This window comes from Cricetulus griseus (assembly GCF_003668045.3).
Source record: "Cricetulus griseus strain 17A/GY chromosome 1 unlocalized genomic scaffold, alternate assembly CriGri-PICRH-1.0 chr1_1, whole genome shotgun sequence".
Classification (NCBI taxonomy): Eukaryota; Metazoa; Chordata; class Mammalia; order Rodentia; family Cricetidae; genus Cricetulus; species Cricetulus griseus.
This window is the reverse complement of record NW_023276807.1, coordinates 49,825,254-49,832,937: the sequence shown is the minus strand read 5'-3', so window position 1 is coordinate 49,832,937 and position 7,684 is coordinate 49,825,254. Positions and strand designations below refer to the sequence as shown.

General features: G+C 42.1%; 1 pseudogene; it reads right to left on the bottom strand.

Moving 5' to 3' along the window:
- Positions 1 to 1,405: 1,405 nt before the first annotated feature.
- On the bottom strand, positions 1,406 to 1,795 carry LOC100773296 (annotated as a pseudogene).
- Between the last annotated feature and the right edge of the window lie 5,889 nt (positions 1,796 to 7,684).

The window sequence follows — 7,684 nt, the reverse complement described above, 5'->3', positions numbered from 1 at the left end:
AATTAATAAGACTAAGTCTATTCCTTTTGTCCATATTCCATTGGCCAGTGCAGGCTGCATAGCTGACCTGAAAGCTGAGGCTCATAAAGAATGTGCTAAATCTCTGCATGGCCAGGTGATGGATGGAAGGAGGGAGGGCGATTGGGGATCAGAGTTAGGCTACCACATAGGAGGATTCCGATTTGTGTTCAGACAGGATGTTAGAATCTGTGTATTAACAGCATGGATGCTGTATTAAGAGCTAGTTGAATTCTTCCTAAAAGAATTGAGGCTCCAGGGTCTTAGGCGAGTGACATGACCTTGAAACAGCAGTTCCTTTGTTTGTACAGTGAGAACAATAACAGTGCCCCTCTCATAAAGCTCGTTAATAATGCTTGAGTGGATGTCTGTGAAGTGTTTATTTCAGCTACTGACATAAAACAGTCCAAACCCCCAATAAATAGTAGCTAGTGCCATATTATCACTGTAATAATAGAGCAGTAAGGACTTGGAAACTCAGGGAGGAGTGCTCTATTAGGACTTTACAATAGAACTGGATGAAAGGAAGACTGGCGATGCAAGGTAAACATTCAAGTTTCCATTTGTGGAACCTCATGTAAGATATGATAATGACCCTTTGGGTAGGCATGGGTTGTAGATCAGGAAGAAAGAAGAGCCTGTTTGCCTAGAGAATAACCAGTTTCAGAGGCCTTAAAGCTGTATGTAAAATGATGACATAAAGCCCCCAGCTATAGAGGAATAAGATATGGAGAGTTTGTATGAGAAAAACTAGGTGACGGGGAGGGGAGGATCATGAAGAAGCAAGACTAAGCTTTGACATCTGTATGGTAACAAGCCTAGTCATGGAATTGAGTGGACATGACATAGAAGTGTCATCTCAAGGCTTGACTGCCTCACCTACTGAGTGGAACACAGAATGCAAGTCTAAGAATGGAATGGTTAAAGGCTACCTTTTTTTAAGTTATATTTTTAATTATTGTTTTAATTATACAAATTAGTGGAATATGCTAACCGTCCTGTTTTGATCATTACACACTGATGGATTATATTGACTGTGCTGTAGCAAGAAGACCAGTTTGTGAGAAAGGGTGGTATAGCCCTATGCATTTAGAGATGTTTAGCTGGCTCATGATGTGCTGGCTCATGCCTTTAATTCCAGCATAGAGAGGCAGAGGCAGGAGGATCTCTTTCAGTTCCAGCTCAGCCAGGACTACACAGTGAGACCCTGTCTCCAAAAAAAAAAAAAAAACCAATCAAACAAACAAGGAAATATTTATCTTCTAAAGTAGCCACAACCCAAGGAAACAGAATACTCAATGGGTGAGGTGGAAGAGAGACTTGACTCATTTTTTTCTTTTTTTAAGTTTTAATGATGCAAACAAAAATATACCTAAAAATGAAGCTTCTAGGAAAACCATGTGTTCTTCCCTGTCTTGTATTGTTCCTCAAATTTGACCTTGGCCTCTGGCCTGGCCTTATATTTCACCACTGTGTCTCTAAAGACATCCTTGTTAACAACAGTTTTGTCAAGGGGATATCTACAGAGTACCCTGTGGGAATGAGGTGTCTGTAGTTATAAACTTTCACAAAGGACTGGATCTTTGATCTCTTGGTGATTTTCTTCTTGCCCTTGGGGCAAGCCTTGGAGATAGCTGTCAATTCCAGCCACCAGGGTATGACTCTAGGGGTGGTCTGAGGTGCCATCATCAATGTTCTTCACAATGATAGATTTGGGTCCAGAATAGCATCCAGCCAGGACCAGCATCACTTTCCCACATTTCATAAATTTGCCCATTTCAACAGCAAGCAGTTGGTACCCCGCAAAGGAAAGAAGGACACTTCCACTAACCTTTCACCTTGAAGATCAGGGGCTTCACTTTCCAGTCAGTTTTTCTTGTTCAAAATTTCTGCATGCCTGTGGTTAGATGAAATAAAAGACTAACTTCTGCTTTTAGCAGCTAACAGATACAGTGAAATAATGGTGGGAGTGAGTGTGGGCCAGGACACACACGTCCTCTTCATTGAGCTGGAAACAACAGAGATCATGAACTTCTCACGTCCCTTGATGGCTAAAGCAAAGGGTGCAGCTGAAATATCTTAATTTTAAGGAAAATGCACAATTTGTTGGCAGAAGTAAATAATATAAAGTTAAAAATTGTGCTGCAACTTTACACTTCATTGGAGTGTGTATGTGTGTGTGGGGGGACCCTGTCAATCCTAAACTATCAATAAGGTTCATTTTTCCATTTTAAATGGCAAAGAGATGACTTGAACTCAGAGTCCTTATATGGCATACATTTTTCTAAAACCATAGCCTGGGATGTTGCTTAGTTGTAAAGAGATTTCATAGCTTCCCCTCACACCCATTCACCCTCCCAAGTTGAATGGGTGGTGACTGGAGTGATCAGCATTTGCTGAAGGGCAAGGAAACCTAGGCTTGAGTAGCTCCTGATGAAGAACTAAAGACTGAACCAAGAGGTACAGACTTACTCTTTACCAGTCATGCTTTTGCTCAAGGTATGACAATTGCCCTCTTGCTAGGCATACCAGCTTCGTTCCCCCAGCCCATTCCGACAAATGTGTACCTGTGACTCTTTGAAGAGGATGTCCCATGTCTTAGAAGATCATTTCAAGTCTATGTCTTCTCCAAGGCTAACTCAATGCCATCCACTCTCCTGTCTCCCTTCCTAGCTGTGAGCTGATTGGGCAGGCATGCATCTTCTTGCCCTTTACCATGTAACCCTGGTACAGGAATTGCCACAGGTAGGAACCAGTTCACGTTGAATGGCCGATCATCTATATCTCCTGCTGCTAGAGAGTAATCAAAATGAAATAAATACCATCCTGGGCTGTTTGTCTTGCATTGTGGAGAAATGCTATTGCTTACTCTAATTGAAAAGCAAAAGTTAAAGATGCATGCAACCTATTTTCTTTTGAAGGGAAATTTGTCTTACTGTTTTATGTGCATGGTAAAATGTGCTCATAAAGCACTCTGTTTGGAGAACAGCAAAACGTTTCAGGGAATTTTCTGTGAAATAGCTTCTTTGTGTTGTTATTGACTTAGTCTGTAAAGATAACGGGGAAGGCAAGAGATACAGATGACGAGAACAGTTCCAACTGCTCATGGAAGCAGAGTAGCCAACAAGAATGTGTCCTTAGGGAAGATGGATGCACATTTCAACAGTGCCTTAACTATTACCCTTAAATATCTGTGGTAAGAGCAGGGGAAAAAATTTTTCTGGGAACGTTTGTGGGAAAAGCGAATTTTAGTTAATAATTTAAAGGAAGATGCTGCGTTCCTGTAATAATGATTTAGGACTTATGTTTAGCTAAAGTACTGGCAAACATGCTTTGTTTGTGTGTATGGGTGTGTGCCCATGCATGCGCATGAGTGTACAAGTGAATGCAAACACATATGCCTGTGTGCATGTTGTGGTGGCCAGAGAAGGATGCCAGGTGTCCTCTATCCATCTTAGCCTTATTCCTCTGAGATAGGATATCTCACAGAACTCAGTCCTTTGTAGGCTGGCTGGCAAGAGGGCCTTAGGATCTGCCTGTCTCTGCCCTCCAAACACTGGGGTTACAGGCATGAGCAACCATGCCTGGCTTTTACATGAGCGCTGTGGATTAGGACTCAGGTCCTCACTCTTATCCATTGAGCCATCTTCCCAGTTGAAAAAAGTGCTTTTTATTGACACTTCTTGCCTAACATATCTTTTTGAGTTACTTGTGATTTGTTCTCATGTCTGTTAGAATGCATTGATCACAATGAATCATCTGTAATACTTTTCAAACGAAATATTTTTTCTCTTTTGGATTTTTGAGACAGGGTTTCTCTGTGTAGACCAGTCTGGCCTCCAACTCACAGGTCTGTTTGCGTCCCCAGTGATGAGTTTAAAGGCTTGTGCCATCACCACCTGACCTAGTATTTTCTTATATATAAAAAGAAAACAACATCTGTTTTCTGGAGGATGGGCTGATTAAATGCTGACCTGTCAGAGGTCACACACTTGGAGAGGAACAGACTCAAAGCTGCGACTATGCATCTCACTGGGACTCTTACAGGTTAATCTTGTTGCTTGTTAATTTATACCTTTGCTTAATCAACCAAGAAGAAAATAAGTTGCCAACATCTGGAAGCTTGGATTTTGTCTATTTATGTATCTCATGGCTCCTTAGCTTGAAAGAGTGAACAATAGTTGTCAAGGTAGTCCAGACACATGGTGGCAAACAGGGCTTCCCCCCAAAGCTTACATGGCTCCATGCTATTGCCTCTTTCTTTCATAGAACACTACTATTTAAACTTTAGGTGGAAAAAAGTAGAAAGTCAAATTTCAGAATTAGAAGTGTTTTCAAGATGATTATAAGAATTACTTATTGAGTGTTTATTATGAGTCACCGGGAAAGAGTTTGCATGGATTATCTTATTTACTCAGAAAAATCTTATGACCTTAACATCTTAATACCAGTCTTTCAGATAAAGAAACTGTGGGCTAAAGAAGTAAATGTTACCAGGTGTGTTGGTCCACAACTTTAATCCCAGCACTGGGGAGGTAGAAGCAGGTGGATCTCTTTTGAGTTTGAAGCATCGATATAGCAAGTTCTAGGCCAGCCAGGGCATTATAATGAAGAGGAGGAAGAGGGGAAAGAAGAAAGAGGAAAAGAAGTGGGAGGAGAAAGGAGAGGAGGAGGAGGAGAAAGAGGACAAGGAAGAAGAAGAAGAAGGAGAAAAAGAAGAAGAAGAAGAAACAATGACAGCAATGTCGGGACTAGAGAGATGGGCCAGTTGATATGTACTTGAATGCACATGAAAAAGCTAGACATGGTGGCACAACCCTGTAACCCCAGTGCTACCAGTGTGGAGACAAGTGGATCCCAAGGCTCATTGACTTGCCAGCCTAGCTGAATCAATGAGTTTGAGGTTTACTGGGAGATTCTGTCTCAAAAAAACAAAGATGGAGAGAGATTGGGGAAACACACCCATGTCTACCTCTAACTGCCACACATACATGCATACATGTACACCCCCACCTACACACATGTACAACACATACTTCCCTCCTTCCACCACTAAGAAAGCAGAGGAAATGATTGAAAGTTTTTGAGATATTAAGTGATATAGCTGAAATTAGATCCCAAGCTAGACTGACATTCTATTCCCCTTGACCATGAATGTTGTATTACTAGATACTATTTTGCACTTGAATTTCTTCAACAAAAATCCCACCAGGTGATCTGGCTGTATTTAAATACTGTAATGATCTTGGCAGCCCTATATGAACAGAAGTGGTATGTATTTTTTGAAATTATCTCAACATGTATCTTAAGTGGGCTTAATAGCTTTTCATTATTCATGGCCACTAGAATTTGTTGGATGAAAAACTCCCCTGAAAGAGCTTATGGGCACATTAAACTATTATTAGTACAGAGAATGAGAGTGTCCATGTAACTATATGATTCTTCTGCCCCATTTAAAGATATAGCCCTTAACACACGAGAAACAAACTAAAAGGCTAGAATGAGCCCAGGCCACACTGTAAAGCTTCTTTGAAGTTGCATCCCTCCCAGGATGCATGGTGCCAACCTGTCTTTCTACTCTGTCCCTTATTTTCTATCTGTCTCTCCATCTTTTCCCCCATTTCCATTGCTCCCTCCATCTTTTTTCCCACACCAGCCAGAAAATCAGAGACTATGGCATTTCATAAGCCTCATCGATGGCTGAATCCCAAAATCCAGTTAGCTCTCAAATTCATCAAAGAGTCAATAACTAAAACATATTTTTATTGCAAACATCATCCTTTTTTTCTAAATGTAAGAACATTCATTGCACCACAAATAGTTTTTGCAAGCTGCATTATTGTATAACTGGGTGGAGGGGACACCACAGAGAGTATGGCCCTTGATGCCATCTATTAGCTTCAAGCCTGCAGTTATTTATTTATTTTTAATCACTGACAAATCTGTGTTAGCTAATTTGTTTCATTGTCTCTACACCAGTAGTGCTAGTGTGGTGCTTAGGGCTTAGGTCTTATATTCAGCTTTCCACAGAGCCTCCAAAATGAGGAGCTGGGCACAAATGGAGCAATAAATAGAGAAGTTCACCTTTTCAGAAAGCAGCTCACAGTCCTCTGCACATATCTCTGCATTGGGCGGCATAATGAGATTTCCCCCAGCACAAACCGAGAGGCTTCCACTTGGTGAATATGCAAGCCATGTGCAGGAGCAGGTGCGGGATGACTGATGGAATCCCAGCTCCAGGAACCTTCCTGCAGAGCTCAGGGTTAGCCCTCCTGCTCTTTGCTTCTCTTTGCTCTTCAGACCAATTTCAGGGATGAATTTGGAAAACAAAAGGCTAGCACCTTGCAGCGTATGCAAATGCACTCTCATTCATGGGATCATTTTGGACCACCCTCTTGTTGTTTGAGGAATGAAATGGATCAAGTTCTCTAATGAATCCTGCCCAGCCTTGCACAGAAGCAGTTTTTCAGGCAGCAGTAGACATCTGCTGTGGGCTAGCAATGCCAGCATCTGCTACAGAGCTGGAAAAGGCAACCCAATGCTTCTGATTCCCAAAAGTCTCAGAGCTACCCTACCTCAAATGGAATCGCAAAGCAGACATGTCTGGTGTCTTCATACCATACCTGCCTAAAAAAATACCTGGGTTGGACACACACACACACACACACACACACACACACACACACACACACACACACACACGTCAGTGTTATCTCAGGGCTTTCTTTCCTTCTTTCTTTTCTTCTTCCTTCCTTTCTTTCTTAAGATTTATTTATTTATTCTGTATATAGTGTTTTGTCTGCATGCCTGCAGGTCATTACAGATGTTTGTGAGCCATCATGTGGTTGCTGGGAATTGAACTCAGGACCTTTGGAAGAGCAGGCAGTGCTCTTAAATGCTGAGCCATCTCTCCAGCCCAGGGCTTTTCTTTCTTAAATAGGAAGACTTTCCAATGTCAAGAAAGCACCAGCATTGTTCTTGGCTCCTAACTTTTTATGTTGCACCAAAAGTAGGTAACTTCGATGAATGAAAGAGAGAAACAAAATGACCCTTCTCACCCTGGAAATGCTGCAGAAAGGGCAGAAAGAAGGCAAGTGCCTATTTCACCATGCTATTTGGAGCACAGTAGAAGGCGAAAAAAGGTAAGGTACTTAAATAGCCACATTAAGACAGCCTGAGTGTTAATACCTTCATTTATCAGTTCTCTCTTAGCCCTAATTATGCTTGCCTCATTTGGCTGGGGAAGGGATAGGGATCCTGTAATCCTGTTCTCCACAGCATTGCCAGATAATTCTGACCCTTGAGAAGATTCTTGGGGGCAGGCAGTGATAGGGGCATTTCTCTTTAGTCTGGAAACTCTCCTCCAGCTAGCATCCTGGGACAAGAGGAAAGAGTAGTAAGTTGGCAAGGTGGTTTTGCAAAGGGTGACCATGGGTTAACTGTGCTTCAGGGTTTTCCCACTTAACTTCACTCTGTGAGAGAGCATCACATGACTAGGAAAAATAAGAGCAGGCTGTGGACTCACCATGTTCCTCCTGGCTCTGCAGTAGCAGGGGATGGGGGCTGGTAGCAGTTGGGGAACTCTTGACCTAACAATCCTCCTGAGTCCCCTCAGAGGCCTCCAAGAGAATGTGGTGACAGTAGGCTCCTCCTCTAGGTGTGCTCA